A 20,168-nucleotide genomic window follows, 5' to 3' on the forward strand; every position below is an offset into this window, starting at 1 on the left:
CATAATTGAATTTTTGTACTTTATCCTATTGCTGTATATATTGATGTTCCTAATCAATCTAGTTTGGAGGAGGGGGTAAATCACTCGTGATTATTTTTAAAGAGTTACTAATAAGCAGGTAACTGTTTGTTTTCAAATCAGTCATTATTTGTCAGTATTGGGCTTCATATTGTTTCTTCAGAGTTCCAAGGGTTTGAGTTTATATTGCTCACATGGTATCCCTGGTACTGAGCATGATATAGATGCACATGTGTTTGTAGAATGACTTACTAGTTGTGCGTAGACCCAACCCAGTGATACTGATGATGCAGCATAGAATCCCAAACAGTTTGTGTTGGTGGCAAATCGGATGTCCTCTTTGTATTTCCTACTCCTTCATGTATTTTGGACCTTCCAAATTACCTTCAAATTACGAAGGCAAATTACCTTTGTCTTAATCTATTCTACAGCCTGTGTCTCTTAATGCCATTTTGTGAAACCAACTCCAGATATGATGCCAATCCCAGTGGTTTTGTCCTCTGGCCTAGGTGCATTACAGGCAGTGCCCTCTACTTTAGTATTATGCTCCATGCTGATCACACAATGAGAAGTCATTAAGTATAACTTTATGTGTAAATATGGAAAGTAGCTCACTTTCAATCTGATCAGTGTTCTTTAAACTTGGTCCTGTACTAAGCAAGAATACCCATGAAAGTAGGCCACTATCTGAGCATCATACTAAGTGTCTAAGTTGCTTACCAAGCAGTACAATTCATATGTCATACCTTTGTGTTCTGCATCCAGGAATTTAATCAACTATAGATCAGAAACATTACTATTTGATTAGGCCCATGATGTTTGCATGTGTACTGAACATGTACAGACCTCATTTTCTAAGGACACCATATATAACATTTGCAGAGCTGATGTGTTAGTTACTTTAGTACTCTAAAGATGATTTAAAGTATATAGGAGAGTGTGCATAGTTTATGTGCAAATACTACACTATTTTATATAAAGGACTTGCATATCCTGGGTTTTGGTATTCCCAGGGGTCCTGGAAGCCCATAGCTAGCAAAGGAACCCTATACACATCTATTTACCTGATTTGCTTTTCATGTAAAATTTTAAGTCTTGCTAATAGAACATGGCGGTTGCCTAGAACCAGCATCAGATTTAAGAGGATGAAGATTGACCCTCTGATTTACTAAAAGATTGACCCTCCCATTTACTAATGAACACTTCTTTTGAGTTGCTTAATTCCTGGTGTTTGTCCACACTCTTGTCGTGAAGGGCATCCAATTTGATCTTAAAAGGGAGGAAACCATTTTGTTCTAGAGATTGTAAAAGACAGATCGTATTTACAGTTAGGCCAGTATCTAGAGTCTCAGTGCCACCATAACTTGAACTCTACATCTCCTATCAGCATGTCTCTGGTTTAAATACTCAGGAAAATCATTTTTCTTTGGTGGCACAGTAACTACTGGGCATGTTAGGTACATATTTTCAAACTTAGCATCCATTAAAGGAGGAGAAAGGAAGAGACAATAAAGCAAGACAGTGAAAGGGGAAGTGAGGAAGCAAGTACAAAGTTTATCTTTTCTTTCCTGATAGTTTTGGGAATCATCCAGAATTGAAATTAGCAATGTTTGTATCTAGAACCTACCCCTAAGCCAGTCATTCCTCTGGTTTGGAGTTGCAGAGCTCTGATGAATCCTGTCTGGGTTCAGTAACTTCTTGTGGACTTAAAGACAAAACCAGTGTCACCTTAAATACTGGGGGTAACAATAAGCAGAGGTGGAGCTCTAACAAAAAGTAGTGTATTCTGGGAAGGAAAAAGAAGAGATAACAAACACATCGATCAATTGTGAAGCAATGGGTGGCTCTAATTTTTCTATAAGAACATTTCCATTTCTAAAATTTCATAGTTCATTTCTATTAATTTCTCTCCAGTTCTTTGTACTCATGAGTACAACTTACCAGGTTTTTTATACAGATACTATTTGAATCATGTAAATGTTTGGCCTTAATTTATTTGTCATTAACAGTATCCAATAAGAAATAATGGCAGTGAGGCATTTCGTTCAATTATGTTGTAGTTCAATTCATGAATTAGTAAAATAGCCAGGAAACTTTAAATGACTTGACTAGATCCGTGAATCATTTTAATTAGTCTTTTACAATTTATAAGTTTTTTGTCCATCCCTCTCATTTTGCTGTGGGAGAAAAAAAATTGTCAACCCAAAGAATTATATTGTTTTTTTATTCAGGCCCTAATAAAAATGAGGAGAAAAATTATGTTTGGACATTTCTAAATTAAACATTTAAGAGTCTGATTATTTGCAGAACATGTGGTCTAAATGAGAAAAATATAACGGTAAAAAAAATTGGGAATGAGTGGGACAAGGACATATTCTTATATGTCCTTCTAGACTTAAAGTGAGCAAACTAAGACCTGAGGAACTATTTTAGTGAATTAAATTTTATTGACACACAGCCATGCCCACCCTAGCTGTGGTTGCCTTTGTGCCCAACAGCAGTTAAGTACTTGGGAGCCGAATACGGTCCTAAAACAATTGCTATTTGCCTCTTCTCTAGTTAAACAAAGATATGCACTTATTACCCACAAAATGGCAGCAAGAGATTATCTTTTCACAAATCTGGGAAAGGCAGATTTTGTTGTTATAATGAAAAAATTTAAGAGGAAACTAGGGCTTCTGATCTAACCATTTTAAACTCTAAGAACTTAGTGGCCTACAAAAGGCCATTTACTAATGAAAACTTATCTAGTTATATTAATTTCTGTTTCCGTCATCACAAGAACTGTAGACGGTTTGGTGCAATTCTTTTTTCTTTTTTCTTTTTTTTAATTGAAAAAACATTGTTTTATATCCTTGTTAGTGTCTTGACAAAACAAGACATCACCTGTCAGGTAGAATCACCTCAGCTACCACAAAAGAGCTCACAGTCCACCATAATCCACTGTGTGCTCTCCCATGCTCTGTTCTCACCTCTCCCTCCCCCTTACATTGCCACAGAGATATCATTCAGTTTTACCTTTGTGGAAAGGGTGACAGTGTGGGAGAAAATCCCGCCACTCCCGTTACATGATGGCAAATATTTAGATTTCTGGCACCTGTTCTTGTCTAACTATCACTTCTATGGCATCACTGCCTAATTGAACTGCCACTGATGATGGCAGTGATAAAATATTGTGCTGTTCGATTTATTACTAGCTAAGCCACATGTGATTATTGAGCTCAGAGCCCTGATTTTTAAAGTTTATTTAATTTCAGTTACTTAAAAGCTGCATGTTGCTGGATAGTACAGTCTGATAGTCTACATCTGATGGGCTTTCAGATAATTTATTTTCAATTCAAAGGCACACACAGTGCTTAATTACTTAACTTTTGCCAGGAAGTGTACTGCCTTAACTTAATCTCTTAGCAACTCTGTGAATCTCTATTCCTATTTTACAGAAGAGAACACTGTCTCTCCAGGAAGGTAAGAACATGAGTGAGAACACCGTCTGCATGTGGCTCGTCACGATTAAATCTGATTTTCTGAGCCCATAGCTGTTGTACTTTGCTTTATACTTTCAAGGCTCCTTCTAAGATGTGAATTCACTTTGTAAGATGTGAATAGGCCACTTGTAGTCATGGATAATTTGAAAGTTGTTTAGCAAGCTGGACTCTAGAATTTTCATGCACCCCATACCTTGAGAAGCAAGGTAGAAATGCTGAATGTTTGCTTCTCGCTGTTGGGCAAATTGTAGGGACTCCAGTGTCTATGGTACTTTCTCAGATTTGCCCAATGCCTTGGGTAGGGATCCTTTTCTAGAGCATTCTTGTTAGGTCACTTCCTTTCCAGTATAGAAAACCATGGCCACTCACCAGCAGTGTAAGAGACTTCCACCACATGCTCACCAAAATTTATTGTTGCTAGTTTGTTTGTTTTTTAATTTGTGTCATTCTTACTAGTGTAAGGTGATATCTCATTGTGGTTTTGATTTTCATTTCCCTGATTATAAGAGATGTTGAATATTTTTCATATGCCCATAGGCCATTTGCATTTCCTCTTTGGAGAAGTGTCTTAATTTCTTCTGCCCATTTTTTGACTGGATTGTTTACTTTTATGTGTTGAGTCATGTGAGTGCTTCCTGTATCTTGTGATCAGTCCTTAGTTGCCTGTCTAAGTTAGCTTATACAAAGCGAACAAATCCAAAATTAATTACATTTTATATGCCAGCTGTGGAAAAGTATTTTTTTTTTTTCATATTTCTCCTATACATTGCAGAGACAGTCCATTGAGGATTCTTTTTTCCTTAAGTAGGAGCTTTTGTAACTTTTTCCTAGCTAGGCAAGAAAGAAATGGAGTACAACCATTTGGTAGGAGATATTTAGATATCTGTTCTCAGATTAGAAAGAGACTGGGAGAGACTTGGAAATTTTGATTTGGAGTTTGCTTTCAATTATCTTTTAATAATGACTATTCATGTGCTCTAAAGCCTTATAATTATTTGAGTAAAAAGTTTCAGAAGATTTGTATAAAGCACAAACAATAAAGATTAGATAAGCTGGGCTTCATCAAATTAAAACTTTTTTTTTTTTTTTTTGCAGCACAAACTTTTTCTAAAAGTAGAAACAATCCAAATGTTCACAAATGTTCAAGTGATAGGCAGGTAAATGAAATGGGGTAAATCCAGGTAATGGAATATTATTCTTCCTCAAAAAGAAATGAGGCACAGGAATGCTACAATAAGAATGAACCTTGAAAGCATTATACCATATGAAAGAATTTAGTCACAAAGGCAACCTGTATGCTTGCATTTATAGGAAATGTACAGAAGAAACAAATCTGTAGCTAGAGAGTGTAGATTGATAGTTGCCAGAGCTGGAAGTGAAGGAGCAAATGGGTAGTGACTGCTAATGGCAAATCTGCATATGACCCCTTAAATTTGCTCTATACTTCAATTATTATTTTTTCCTGAAATATGAGTTCCACTGTATACTAATGGCATTTCTTAAGCCTTTGAAGTGTAGTATCTATGGTTCTAACATTTGAAATTTTACCATATTTTGTTCCTGATAAAATGCAAATAATATGTGAAACTCTGTTCAGGCATTTAGGAGAGGCAACACTGTTTTGGAAGAAACATGGTATAAGGACAAGCCAGCATCTCAAAAACAGGAGAATTTTGCCTACCAAGTGTATAAAAAGCATATTTAAAGGAGTTAGCTGCTCTCTTTCCAGGGCAAGCATCCTAGAGGACAGACACTACTCAGAGTTGTCGCCATGTTTCTGCTCAAGTTGCAAATATGGCTGACAAGCTCCAGGTTCTTAGGAGTCCTTTTGTCTTTTGAGGCATCAGATCTAAAATTTTAGTTTTTGAAGTGTGCCACAAACACAAAACCCTATCAAGGCTGCTATTCCAGTGTATGCCATTTTAAAACAGTGCTTGAAGGATGTAGCTAATTAAGCTTAACTCAAACAAATGTTTAGCTAACATCTGCTCTTCCCAGCAAATGGCAGCTGCTGGGAGAAGAGAGATTAAAAAAAGATGGATGGACCCTCTACTCAAATTGTGGATAATCCAGGTATGCTTAGAACTACTCACCAGAACTGGACTAGACTGGGAAGAGTGATGGAAGATGAAATACTAGAAAAAAACTTGATAAGAATTTCCCATAGATTATAATGCCTTGTATACAGCTATGTCCATGTGAGGGATTTTATGTTTCTGGGAAAGATTTTTCATAGGTTTAAATATTAATAATTGGCTGAGATGTACATTTTAAAGCCTATTTTCTAAACTTAACAATCTTCCTATCCTATTCATAAATTCCTCTAGTTTTATTAGCAAACTGCCTTTCAAGGAGCCCTTGTTTCATGTTTTGATCTGTTTTCAAAATTAGTAAAATAAAACATTCAAACTGTCTGTACAAACTTAATACATTCCATGTTCTTTTCAAGTGTTCATAATTTTACAACAAGCATGTAAATAATTTTCATGAATCTAATAAATGAAAATTAAAAGAAGCATACTCAAATTATCTTAAGTGTGCTGATATTACTTGTATACTTAATGTGATTGCATTCATTTTGAAGATAGAAGTTTCATTCTCAGGAGACTAAAATCAGGTGAACATGAGTAAAATTTTAAAGGCAATGCACACAATATCAATTGAAGTCAAAATTTTCTTTGATCATTCTTAAGATTGGAGGGTTAGATTGTGTCTGCATGCCTATCACATTGACAGCTTTTACTTTGTCTGTTGAAGAACTTTCTTAAATGTGGCAACAGACTGAGGAGTTAGTTTCTATTTAACAGTCATTCTCAGGGAAGAAAGTTCAAAATTCAGTGCTCTCTCCAGACATTGTTTTCACTTCTGGTGATTCTTGGGGATCATACTTGAATCAGCACAGCATGTTATGGTGGCAAGAGTATAAATTAGCATTTTCTTGTATTGTCACGCCTTAGTTTTGTCATCTCTTAGGTACAAAAGAATGAGCAGTTTCATGGCTACTGCATGTTCATCAGGGCCAAAGGCCCAGTGTGCCCTTGATGTCTGGTGCCTCAATGCCCTTCCACGTGGCCTCTTGACCGTTGGATGCCACCTCACCCTTCAGCTTTCTGGTTTATGCTTCTTTGTATTAGAGGCTGATTCCTGATGGGTTAGAATGAAGGTCAGCAGAGAACAGGTAGCCCAGTAATTTATACTGAGATTTCTGAAGGGAAGAGTTCCTTGGACTGTGCTCACAGAGCAAGACATTGCAAAGCCCATCTGAAGTAAGGAAAGAAACATCTGTGAGTTCTGCTCAGTTTTTTCCTCCCCTAGAACACTCCTAAATAAGATTTTAATATGTAATATCAAGTCATTATTAAGTACTCAGTCACAAATGTTAGAGTGGAACTATAATGGGAACCTATTGATCTAAACATTTCTGACACATGACCCAATGTGTAAATTACCATAATTAATTCAAAGTATTGAACATTGAGTGACTTAAACATTATCTCCAAGTCATGTAGGCTAGCTGAAGTTCTAACAGCTAGTTATCTGGCCTGGGAATAGGACTGGCATACCTCCTTCCCACCAGTTGGGGTAGAAGTCTAGAAGTCCTGGCTTTGCTGAAATGGGGAGTCATGTGTCACAGGCTATTTCTGAGGTGGTTAGCTGAAGTGAAGTGATCAAATGAACTTTTTTTGTCTTGCTTGAGGACCCATTTTCTGACCTTCAGCCAGATAAAATAGGCTTTTGTTGGGACTTTTCTTGCCTGAGCACACTGGCATTCTCAGGTCTCCAGTTTGTAATAAGTGACCCAGAAAAGAAAGTTCAGGCAACTTGTCACGTTGTTTGTTTCCTGAGGTGTCTAGGAGAATTTTACTGTACCTTTGAGAGTTGTCTTGTTTGTTTGATTAATAATGTACAGGATTGGGCCCTCCCTGATGGTGCAATGGGTTAGGACACAGCACTGCAATCTGGCCACAGCCGCTTCAGTGCAAGTTCAATCCCCACCACATAAGTGATCCACATGGCACAGCAGACCTCTCCTGACCCGCCTGCTGCTCCCCTCTGCAGTGTACTTAGTCCATCAGACTGTTCTGATCCCCACTCTGTCTCATGAATCCTCTCACCGCCCCTATACCTCTAGGTTGTACCCCAGTTCTATATGAATAAATAAATAAATATTAAAAAAATAATAATAACGTCCAGGATGTATAGTTGTACTTAGTAGGAGGAAAAGAGAAAAGTATATCATTTTCCCAGAAGGGTAAGACTCCCTTCTTAGACTTTTGGTGTGAATTTATTTAAGGGAAAAGATGTCATTGTTTCTGTGATCTTTTTGCCATGTTATTTATTTTGTTCTTGTTACCCCTTAAAAAAAAACATAGTTATTATTTTTAAAATATATATATATAGTTACAAAAATGTAAAAAATAAGTCTCATAATCCCACTGCTACTTTTCACATCTTGCTGTATTTTTCCACTCATTCTTCAATGCCTAGTGAGATAGATGGATGAATTTGTTTTTAATATTTAGGATTGTACTATGTGTAGCTTTGCATCATTTTTCTTTTAACATGTATTATAGTTATTTTTTTGCAACCATCATGACCTCTTCCTTATTATCTTTTTTGAAAGCAGCAACCCACCTAGAGAAGAGGAAGATCTTGTTATTCATATATCAAACATGTCTTCTATGTGGAGGTTTCTGTTGTGAAATGTATTATTTCATGGTAACACATTTATGGGAAATATGTTTTGTAACATATTTCCAGAGAAGGACAGAAATTTTCCATGTGCACCTACATTTTATTTATGCATTAAATATTTTAGACTTGAATGATTTTTTTATTAATTATTGTGGAATCTAACCAATTCCCAAGTTAGTAGAGGTCTGTGATTTCCCCCCCCCTTGGAGAAAATGGAGTTCTTATTCTATGAAATGATTCATCGCAATGGATAATGTTTTAGGGTTCTAAGTTGGTTGTTTCTCTTGGTTGAATGAGATATGTTCAAAGTTGAACTTGTGACTTTTGTTGGATTTGATTGGAGGCCTTACTCAAAATAAGGATGTTTATGCAAGTACCATTGAGGTGGAGTTCTCTGAGGGGGAGCGTAGGGGCTGAGGGGAGTGGCATAGGGCAAGGCAAGGGAATAAGCAAATATGTGGTTTCAGCAGATGTCTAGCCTGGTGTTGTGTGAACTCTAGAGTATAAATTTCATCAAGCCTGCGGGAGCAATTTTCACTATTTGATACTGGAGTCAGTCATAGCTCTGTGCTCCCCTTGTGTAGAGAAGTGGCTTGGGTAACCTCTTAGGTATCTATCAATGAGGCATCACCGGTCTCTTAAGTATAATCCTCTGGAGAAGAATGCAGGTGTAGATTTTTAGCTGGAATTGCCAACAAAAAAGAGGTATATGTGTCTGCTACATCACTTTTTTATTCAATAAAAACTGGTTCTTGTCATTGTATCGTGTGCCTAATATGTTGTATTGTATACTGCATTAGAGCATAGTGAAAACCATTTTGGGAACAATCATGTCCTCTAAATTCTTGGACATGGCAATCCAGTAGAGACAAACTTAAAACTGAATATCACATGTAAAAATAAACTTTTTAATAAAAAAAATAAAAATAAAATTAAAAAAAACTAAAAAAAAAGAAAAAAAAAGAAAATTGAATATCACAAAACTACAATATATTTATCACACATTACCACTAAAAAGTACTCTAATAAAGCAACATGAATATATGAATACTATTGCAAAGAAACTTGACTTATTCTTGGATGAAAGGAAAATTTTGCCTAAGAAAGCTGCATTTGACTGAGAGCTGAAGAATCAATATACTTTCACTAAGAAACTAACCAACGTAAGGGGCTGAAAGATAAGCATATGAGAGACACTTCCAGGCAGAGGGGAAATAGCAGGGTATTGTATTAAATCACAAAACACATTCTTTTAATAGGTATGTCTAATATTGCTAGAGTAAAAAGAACATGGGCAGAGTATTGGGGAGCCTAACCAATTAGTGACACAAGAATCCTGTGTAACTAATCATCTCACAAATAGTGACTTGAAGCAAGCATTTGCTATACCATTTATGGTAGCATCAGCTGCTTCTGAGTTGAGTCAGTGATTTAGGCTGAGCTCTTGTTGATTTTGCCCAATCACAAGTCTGTGAACCAGCTGTCAATGGCTCATCTAAGTTGACTTTGGCTGGGCTACATGGCAATAGGGCTCATTATTCTCATAAAAAAGCAAGAGCAAAATAAAAAAAAAAAAAAAACAGGGACACCTGTTTGTATCACAACTACTAACATTCCACTGGCTAAGGCAAGTCACATGATCAAGATCCAAATCAAGACACCATAAATGTATTCTCCTTCTTGACAGGAGTTGCTTACAATCTTATCACAAAAGGGCTGGACCCAGGAAAGGATACAAAATTTGGCCATAAATGAGAATGACCTAGTAATAGGTGGTCACTGGTCAGACCATTTTGGACCCTGTCAGCTGTACCAGAGTTGCCATGGCCCATAGTTTTCCACTGGCAAGTTTGGTAGAAATCTGCCTCAGACCTGCCTTACCAAAATAATCCACTCCATCTGTTGCATTATTTTCCTTTGTTCCTGTGTATACAGGCTGTAGCTGTATACCACATAAACCAATCTTAACATTTCTGTTAGTGCCGTGTTTGTGATTCACAGTTTCTATTTCCCATCCTGTAACACTAGACTTTGTATTTAATGTACATTTTGCATTCCTGTGAGAAGCTGAAAGTGATCTATGCTCTATGCATTAACTAAGCTGTCAACTACTCCTTTGAGATAGTTACATATCACAATAGATTGTAGAGAGCTCTATAATAGAAAAGTGTAATTATCATTTATAGGTGCAGTCCAGAAAGGTGCCAAGAGGTCTTTGAGTGATTATTCCCCCCCCAGCATCTCAGAAGTCTGAGACTGAAGAATTGGACTCAAGCATTCCAACTTCCAGTCTGGGCTCCATTATAGTCACTCTATTCTCTGTTTAATAATAATATAAAAAAGTTCTTATCTAGAGATGAGAAAATTTACCTGTTTTTTTTTTTTTGAACTTACCCAAGTGTCAACAAGATGACAGGATCATTGAGCTGTTTTCCCTACCAATGATGGAGAGGAAAAAAAAAAAAAAAAAAGAGTAGTCCTCATAGCATATTTCTCCAGTGAGAGAAGAACCAGTATTACATTCCACTGATGAATGGGAATAACAAGACCTCATAGAATCCATAACCTTGTATGTCTAAATATATTGCAAAAAGAGAATTATTACAAGAATCCTTATGAGAAAAGAAGCTTTATGCACTTAAAACCAGATACAATAAAACTACAATGGGAATATAACTGTTCTCCAATAGCATGTCATCCATCAAAATCTGAATGTGTGCCACTGACATCTTTTTATAGTAAAGGTTGATTTTGCTAGGATACATTTGATGAAATTGCTTTCACAAATTAATGAACCTGGTCATAAATTTTTTATGTTTAAGCTTAGCTACCCAGTAATGAAAATTAGAAAATTGAGGAATGTGTACTATTCCTGTTCAATCCCCAGGAATAGTTTAGGACTGTGTCTAGGTAGAAAATTTGTGCAAGGAATGCACAAAGGTATTTGAAGATCTGTAGGCAAGGTGGGAATGTGGAAGCCAGGACCATGGTCAGATGTGTTAAGAGTTTTGGCTTCTTAATTAAAGATCTTTGGTTCATGCCATGGCCATCCTCTGTTATGTCACATGTGTTTTCTACTCATTATTTAGTGCTTTGAAGAGGTTGAGAAGCTTCTACAACTGTCATCTTCTAACAGCCTCTCTTCATTTCATTGCCATCCAGGAATGATAGCTACTCAAATCATTCCTTTCTATTTGGGAATCAGAGCAGTGATGGTGTGAATTTTCTGTGTGGCCCAGAGTGAAATCATCTGATTTTTTTCTTTCTCTTTCATGCTTATTTCACTAAGCCTGATCCCTTCCAGTTCCATCCATGTTGCTGCAAAAGGCATGATTTTATCTTTTTGATTGCTGAGTAATATTCCACTATGTTTATGTACCACATCTTCTTAATCTAGTCCTCTATTTTGGGGCATTTGGGTTGATTCCAAATCTTCCCTATTGTAAATAGAGCAGCAATAAACAGGGGGGTGCAGGTGTCTTTTGGGTAGATACCTGGGAGTGAGATTGCTGGGTATATAGGAGCTCTATTTTTAGTCTTTTGAGAAACCTCCAAACAGCTTTCCATAATGGTTGTATCAGTTTGCATTTCTACCATTTCTACCAGCAGTGTATGAGAGTTCCTTTTTCTCTACATCTTTGCCAACATTGGTTGTTGCTTAACTATGAATATTTTTAACAAAGCTGAAGTGTTTTTATTATGCTTATCTTCTTTATCACAACTTAATTAACAAAACTTCACCCTTGCCCCATCTTTCCTTAGAACACTGTGCTGTTTAACACTCATGCAAAGTAATCAATACCTAAATTTTCTGATGTAATTCATAGATTTATCATTGTTTCTTACCTTCTAAGTGCATATAATAATTTATTTCTTTAGTGATGTTTACTTCATTTTATTTTTAATTACCCTCAATATTTACATAAAAGTCCTTTGAACTCTTCTCTCAAAATCTGAAGTTTCTTTAGTGATGTTTACTTCATTTTATTTTTAATTACACTCAATATTTACATAAAAGTCCTTTGAACTCTTCTCTCAAAATCTGAAGTTCATCTCCAACAACCAAAAAATGCAGTGTTTTTTGTTTGTTTGTTTGTTTTTAATTCCGTGGGTTTTCGTTCTTCTGCTCTGCTTTATCTGTTCCCACCTCACTATTCCTCTTTCAGTTGCTGACATTCAGCAGCTGGGCCCTGAGTATAATGTCACTTTGATGTCAGTGTTCACTGTGATATCAGTGGCTGGATTTCCAATCATGCAGCTTTGTATTTGTCCTCTTACCTCCTAAGGCTTTCCGCTTGCTAAAAGCATCAGTTCTGTGAAGTGTCACGCAGCTTTTTCTCCCAGCTACTCTACCCCCAGCCTCTCACTGTGAACCTGATCCCACTGACTCTTTTGTGCCTCTCTTCTAGTCCTTATTAAAGTCCAGGCCTTAGCTCTTGCAGCCACTCCCCACTTTCAGTCTAACAGGCCTGAAGTTTCAGCTCCATTTCTCACTTTATATTTGTTTCTGATTGCAGATCTTTATCTTTCCTTCAACCCACATCATTAATTGCTATTTGCTTTTCATATTCTGCCTACCATTATCAGCTTTGGGTAGAGGGAGTGTACGAGTCCTTAAATCTAAGGCACCCTTGATCCCTGAGTATTTTGTCTGTATTATCTCATCTAATCCTCACTGCTGCTCTTTGAGATGGGTATCACTATTAACATTTTACCTATGAAGAAACGGAGGCCCAATGATGTTAAGTGTTTTCTCAAGGTCACAGAAATAGTACCTTGAAAATTCAAAATCTGAATCTAATTTTTATATTTGGGAATGTAAGATCTAAACGTCGACTTCTGAAAATTACCCATTGGTACCATTAAAGTTGCAAATAAGATGGAAGTGAATAGTTGATGGAGACTATGAGAATAGCCCATAACCTAAGGTATCATGTCAAGTGGAAGGATGTATCTTCCTTGGAGACATTTGAGAGGTGTTATCACAGAAAAGATGACATTTAGAGAGATCCTAAAATAGCACAATGTTGACTGAAAAGTCGAGGTTGATATGTAAATTTTTATTAAGTTAGAAAATGAGGTTTACTTGGAAAAGGCAGCGAATGGAATGCATATATGAAAGGTGAAGCTTAAAACACCCATGAGGGAGATAGGGTGAAATATCTGTAAAGAAAAATTTTAATTAATTAAGTTGGCAAAATAAAGAAACCAAAAGAACAAATGTGAAAATTTGATTCTGAGGGAAAAAAAATCCTTTGATCTGTTTCTTTTCTCTAATGTTTCGGGCAAGTAGATGAGGGGACTTGTCAAGTTAAACACTGTTGCTGTGGCCCTGTTCATATCCATTGCAAGTGTTTTTAGAAAAGATTATGTATTTTTCTCTAGCTCAATTTGACTCCATCTTAGTTACATTTTTGTCCCTATGTAGTTGTTAGTTGCAGGTCCTATCACTCTCCAAGCATCCAGATTTTTATGGTAAATTATTATATGTTCACCGTAGTAATGACTATTTATTAGTTTGTATTTGAGATTTGTGATCAATATTTCCATGCTTACTCATATTTCATTCTCACATCTACCTCACAAGAAAAATACATTACCAGCCCGTTATTAAATTTACTCTTTCAGTCACTGAATAATTTAGTCATTTTCACCATGTACCAGTTATTGTATTAAGTGTTGGAGATAAAATTAGGAGCCCAGAGATAAAGTTGCACCTTATGCAACTTAAATTAAGAATTACAGAAGTTGAGTGATTTGATTAAAATCATAACATTGAGAAAAATCCCAGGATTTTAACCCAGTTGAGTTTGACATCAAAGTCTAAGTTTTAACTTATTTTGTATTTTCAATAATGATAAGCAGTCAGAATTACACATTATTGAATGAATCAGATAGTTATACAAATGCCCAGAATGTCATCATGTTGTAAATTTCAGTACCAAAAAACAAACAAACAAGCAAACAGAAAAACAAAAAAATTCACACAACATTATGCAATGGTAAAAATGTTTGATGTATTTTTTAAAAATTATGTGTGTGTGTGTGTGCATGTGTATAGAGAGAGCATTTGACCTGTTTAACCTAGACACCATTCTATTAAATACTGGGAAAGTATTAATTAAGACTAAGTGGTCCCCATTATAAAGATTGTAGCTGATGTGATGACTACCTGCCACAGAAATTAGATGTTTATATAGGATTTTTGTCAACATTGTTTTTTTTCCCACTCTAAAAGCATGTCTCTCTGCATTTCTACCTGCAAAATAAAGCTCATAGAACAAAAAAAAAGAAAAAGGGAGAAATGTATTGAGAAGAACAAAACAAAATTATAAAGCCTCCACATGGCAAAAAGACAACAGAGCCAGTGAGTGCATCCCTGAAGAGAGAGAGCTGAGTGAACTCTGCACAATTCCTTCAAATGACATGATGCCCATCCTGTAATGCAGGTGACACAAGCCAGAGAATGAAAAGCACCATTGAGAGTTGGCAGGTGCTTTGCATCACAATTGGTTAACATGGTAAAGTTCCCCCAGTGGATGCTAGTGTATCTAAGAAGTGTATCTAAGAAAGAGCTGCTTAATGTAATCCCATTCTGCTTACCAATGATCACCTATTCTGCTGCAGAGATACTGTGTTACAGTTATGAGGAGAAATACAAAATACATGTTGTAATCAATACCAAAAGAGAATCAACTACATATTAAGAAATAAATGACGGATGCTGAATTAAAGAGCTGTTGCTGACAATCTGTCAAACTCTATTTCCAGAAAATAACAGGTTGTCAATAGCTTTTCTCCAGATTTTGATTTAGTATTGAAAATGCTTAAAAAAAGAATACCATTAAGTTATGACTATTTTAACTCTTGATTGTGTATATGCAAAGATTTCAAAACCCTACCACACTGTTATTAAGGAATCAGAAGCTTAGTGAATTTCAGAATGAGAGATGAGACTGTAAAAACCCTTTTCATTACACTAGTTGTGCCAGTCAAGACTATTTCTATGATTTCAGGCAGTTTGCTCAAGTGCCAGATTTTAGTGTTTTATTCGGATTCTTGAAAGCACCCATCACTTAAGGGAAACATTGTCATTATTTTTATTGAAAAGGAGACATCAGGATTTCTTCAGAGGAACAATTGTAGTGCAACAATTCAGTCTTTGCAAATTTAACTTTTTTCAAATGCTTGTTGTGCTTGCCCCCAGTTAGCTCTGAAGGAGAGCATTGACATACTACTGGGCAATCATAAAATCCCATCCAAAGTTACAACAGCAACAGGAAAAGTACTTTCTAGAGCTACAGACAAGCAGAATGGATTAGGATCCCATTAACTATGATCCTTTTACTTAACATTGTCTTCCAGCATTTGAATATGATATGTGATATAGTTATTTCCTTCAGTTTCAGAATGTGAGCTGGCATGGTCTTCAGTAAGAAATTTCTCCACATTCTGGGTCTATTTCGATCCAGAAAATATTTTACAGAAAAAAAGATAATAAAATGAGCCAGAAAGGGTGAGCACCTGTCCTAGAGCTGTGTTATTTATTATGCAGATGACTGTGTTAAATTTACCTCTCCTATGATAGTAGCTTACATTATAAATTTATTACAAAACCATCTCTCTCATTGATATTGAGTTTTTTTATCATTAAATAGTAAATATTGTTACTTTTTAACATATTTTAATTTACTCGCTGTGGTAATGTTCATGGGGGGAAATCCATAACTTAATCTAAGACAAAAGGGTCTAAATCTTAAGTCTCAGCCTGCCCACTAAAAAACAGACAAAAATACAAATAAGCATTAATCAGTTGGGAATCCAGGGAAACAGCTATTGTGTCAAATGAGCTGAACTAGTATTTCAAAGAGTGAGGGTCACAAACGGTCATTCCATGAAGTGATTTTTAAATATTTTGAACAGCATCCTCCATAAGAAATACATTTGATCTCAGTTCAATACATATATGCATATTTTTAGTCATCTTGGGTTGGGGTATCTTATGGTAACCACTCAGTCACTGTGACATCAGAACAAGATTTCATCCTCATTGGTCTACATGTAGGTTGGGTGTCCACAGTAGCTCTGCTTGAGCTGCAGCCCTGTCTTACAGGGCAGGACACTGAGATACTGCACCAAGTAGCTTGTCCTTCCAGCTACCTGAGCCACTCCTGAATTATGCTCAGGTAGAGGGAGATTACAAAACACTTAGCCAAACTGCATAATCCCTTTGAAAGCAGCAGCTCAGATTGGGCATACATCACCTGCTTATATTCCATTGTTTCCTGTAAGTCCCATGTCTTCTCCCAACGTCACAGCAGGGCAGGGACATTCACTTCTCAGGAACATCACAAGTCAACCAGTAATGGGAGTGGGTGAATAATTCTTCTGCAAGGAAAGGTTAGGGAAGGGGAACAGGAATTTGCTGTGAGAAATAATGCAGCCCACCACATGTGTGCATGAATATGAGTGTGTGTGTATGTGTGTAGATATAATTGAACCAAAATCTCACAAAATAATAATTATGCTTACTACATATTAATGTGTATGTGTGTTTTATGAAAGTTGCAATTCACTAAACTGAATATTTCACCTACTAATGGATATTTTTAAAGATGCATTTATGCATATGGGACTGGGGTACAGGCCAGAGGTACAGGAGTAGTGAGAGGATTCACCAGAGACAAAACAGGTAGGTTGATGAAATACACTGCTGCAGGGAGCAGTAGGTGAGACAGGAGAGGTCTGCTGCACCATGTGGGTCATCTTCCTGGCCAGGAATCAAACTCATGCTTTATAGCTTTATAGCTCTGTGCTTTATAGCTCTGTGTTTTAACCCATTGAGCCACCGGGGAAGGCCACTACTAATATTTTAAAAAGTACTATTCTAATAGCCTAAGCAAGTTTTTTGTGTTTTTGCAGAATAACCCACGGTCTTTGAAAATTGCTTTTCTTACAGTTGAATGAGGTAAACCCATCTTTCTAGATACTGAGTTTAAGGACTTATAAAAGAGAGGGCACAATATTGGAGTAAGAGGTTGGAGAGTTAAGTCCTAGTTCAATCGTTGACTGTGTGACTCCCTTATTCTTTTCTCAGCTTCAGTTTCTCCAACTGTTAAATAGTAATAATGATAATTGTCTAGTCTACCTCAAATAACAAATGATACATACATAGTTCCTGATACTGTTTTAAGCATTTTCCTTCATGAACTCATTTAGTACACACAAAACTTCTACAAGGACTCTACTAATATCGTTATTTAACAGAAAAAACTGCAGCACAGAGAGGTTAATGATATGTAAGTGGTGGGTCCAAGATGGTGGGTCTGTCTTCACAGCCATTATCCTTATTGGCTTCTGGTGTAGAAAATCATAGTATTAACAACTTTGAAAATCAGGGTATATCATTCTTTTCATTCTCTGGGGAACTCATAATTATTTTTTACTTTTCTTAGTGTCCCTGGTGAAAATTACTCATCACTAACAGTGAAATTGGCAACAATTCTGCTGAGCAGATGTCTTGGTCCCAAGTCATACACAGAGCCAGATGTAGCTGGCTATTAGTTCTGGCACCCCCAGTGATCGGTTGAGTTTCTTTGGCACCCCCAGTGATCAGTTGAGTTTCTCGACCAAGACAGTGAAAACCAGTAAGTTAGAATCAGAGAGCACGGCTATACACTGCCTAATACCAAGTACAGTCACTACACATGTTCGCCACATGTGCTATTATTAAAATTCAACCCCATTCAGCTGTGGTATATTAATTTTTCCAGAGCATGTAAGTGAGGGTCATCATTTGTCCTGTAGGTTTATATTCATGATCTGTACAAAGTAATCACTGCCTGGATTGCTTTTGAAAACATTTGTTTACAGTGGCATCCAGTCTTGCCACTGTGAGTTCATTTCCCCAAGTAAAAACTAAACATCACAAAAGCTCTGTTAAATTTTGTTTTCTTCCTTTTTGTTTCTGAAGGATCAATTTTGTCAGGTTCACAACAAAGCATTTGAGAAAGCAACTGTAATGAGAGACTATGTAATGACTTGAACTCAAAGAGAATACCTGTTTCCTGTGAGAGAATTTAAGAACTGTTCTAGGTTAGAAAATTTTGTATCTAGATATAATTTTCACATTATAGGTTCCATCAGATAAGTAAGGGTCTTTTTATAAAAAAAAATAGATATGTATTTTGGGATCCATTGATGACCATTTATGACCAAATCCATTTAACTTATAGAGAAATATTAATTGAAATAACATATAAAACTTGCTTTTTCAAAGAAACAACACATTTAATGTTATCAAGGCTATGAAAATATTTGTGTCATTAATTGGCAATGATATTCTATCTAAAAGAATTATGACCTGTTAAAAGCAAAGTCACATGGTATTTCTTTTTTTAACATCATTTTTTAAAATCAGTTTACTGGTAAAATTTCCATACATTAAATCTTCCATTTCAAATATACAAATGGTGAGTTTCAACAAATGTATAATGTAAGATAACTACAGCCACAATCATGATAAAGAACATTTCCATCCTATGAAAAATTCCCCGGTGCTCCTTTTACAGACAGTGCTCTCTCCCCATGTGGCCCCTTGTGGTGACTAAGCTCTGTATTATAATTTCAGCATTTCTAGAATTTCATAAAAATGTAAATATACTCTTTAAAACCGTTTAACACCTTTATTGACCTATAACTCAACTATTTGAAGTACATACCGCAAAGTTTTAAAAAATAAAGTCAGAGACATACCCAACAATCACATCATTTTTTGAACAGTGGATTACCTCAAAAACCAACCCCCTCTTGGCATTCCAGATATCACTCCCCTACTTTCCATTCCCCCTTGCCCCCTGTTCCGTGCAACTGATAATATACTTTCTGTTAGTATCGATTTCCTGTTCTGGACTTTTACAGGAATGTACTCATAAGATGAGTAGTCTTTTGAAACTGACTTCTTTCACTTGACACTGTTTTCAAGCTTCATCTAAGCTCTAGCATGCATCGGTACTTCTTTCTACGGCGGAATAACGTTCCATTGTTTCTATACACTACATCTCAGCCATTGATGGACATTTGGGTTAAATCTTCTTTTTAGCTATTATGCATATAATAACTAGACAGTCATGTATACTTTTATCTTGAAAATTTAATTTCTTCTAGGTAGGGTGGAATTGCTGGGTCCTAGGCAACTTTATGTTTAATCATTTGAGAAAATGCCAGAATGATTTCTAAAGCATCTGCACCATTTTGCATTCAGCCTGCAGTATATATGGAGTCTAATTTATCTACATTTCTTTAACACCTGCTGTTATCAGACTTTTAAATTCAAGTCATCCTAGTGGGCCTTACTAGGTTTTTATTTTTGTATTTTCCTGATAACTAATGAGGATGAGCAACTTTTCATATGCATATTGACTACTTCTATATTGTCCTTATAGAAATATCTAGGTTCTTTGATGATTTTTAAATTGGATTGCATTTTTTTTTTAAAGATTTGTTCATTTGTACATACAGAACTGGGGTACAGGCCAGAGGCTCAGGGGCAGTGAGAGGCTTCACCAAAGACAGAGAGGGGAGCAGAACAGGCAGATCGACGAAGTACACTGCTGAGGGGAGCAGCGGGTGGGTCAGGAGAGGTCTGCCACGCCATGTGGTCACCTCCTGGGCAGGCGGGAATCGAACTCATGCGGAAGTGGCTTTAGCTTCTCAATGCAGTGCTTTAACCCGCTGCACCACTAGGGAGGGCCCTGGATTGCATTTTTATTGGTAAGTTACAGGAGTTTTTTTATGTATGCTGGATGCATGTCTTTTGTATTTGATTAGATTTACAATCCTAGACACACATCATAAACAAGATTTACAACATTTTTACCCCACTCCATGGATTAAAGTTCCCTTTCTTGCTGGTGTCTTTGAAGCCATTTTAAATTTTAATTCCCCCCCTTCATTGTGGTAACATTAGTT

The sequence above is a fragment of the Condylura cristata genome, unplaced genomic scaffold, assembly GCF_000260355.1.
Source record: "Condylura cristata isolate star-nosed mole 26May11 unplaced genomic scaffold, ConCri1.0 scaffold00004, whole genome shotgun sequence".
NCBI classification, from domain to species: domain Eukaryota; kingdom Metazoa; phylum Chordata; class Mammalia; order Eulipotyphla; family Talpidae; genus Condylura; species Condylura cristata.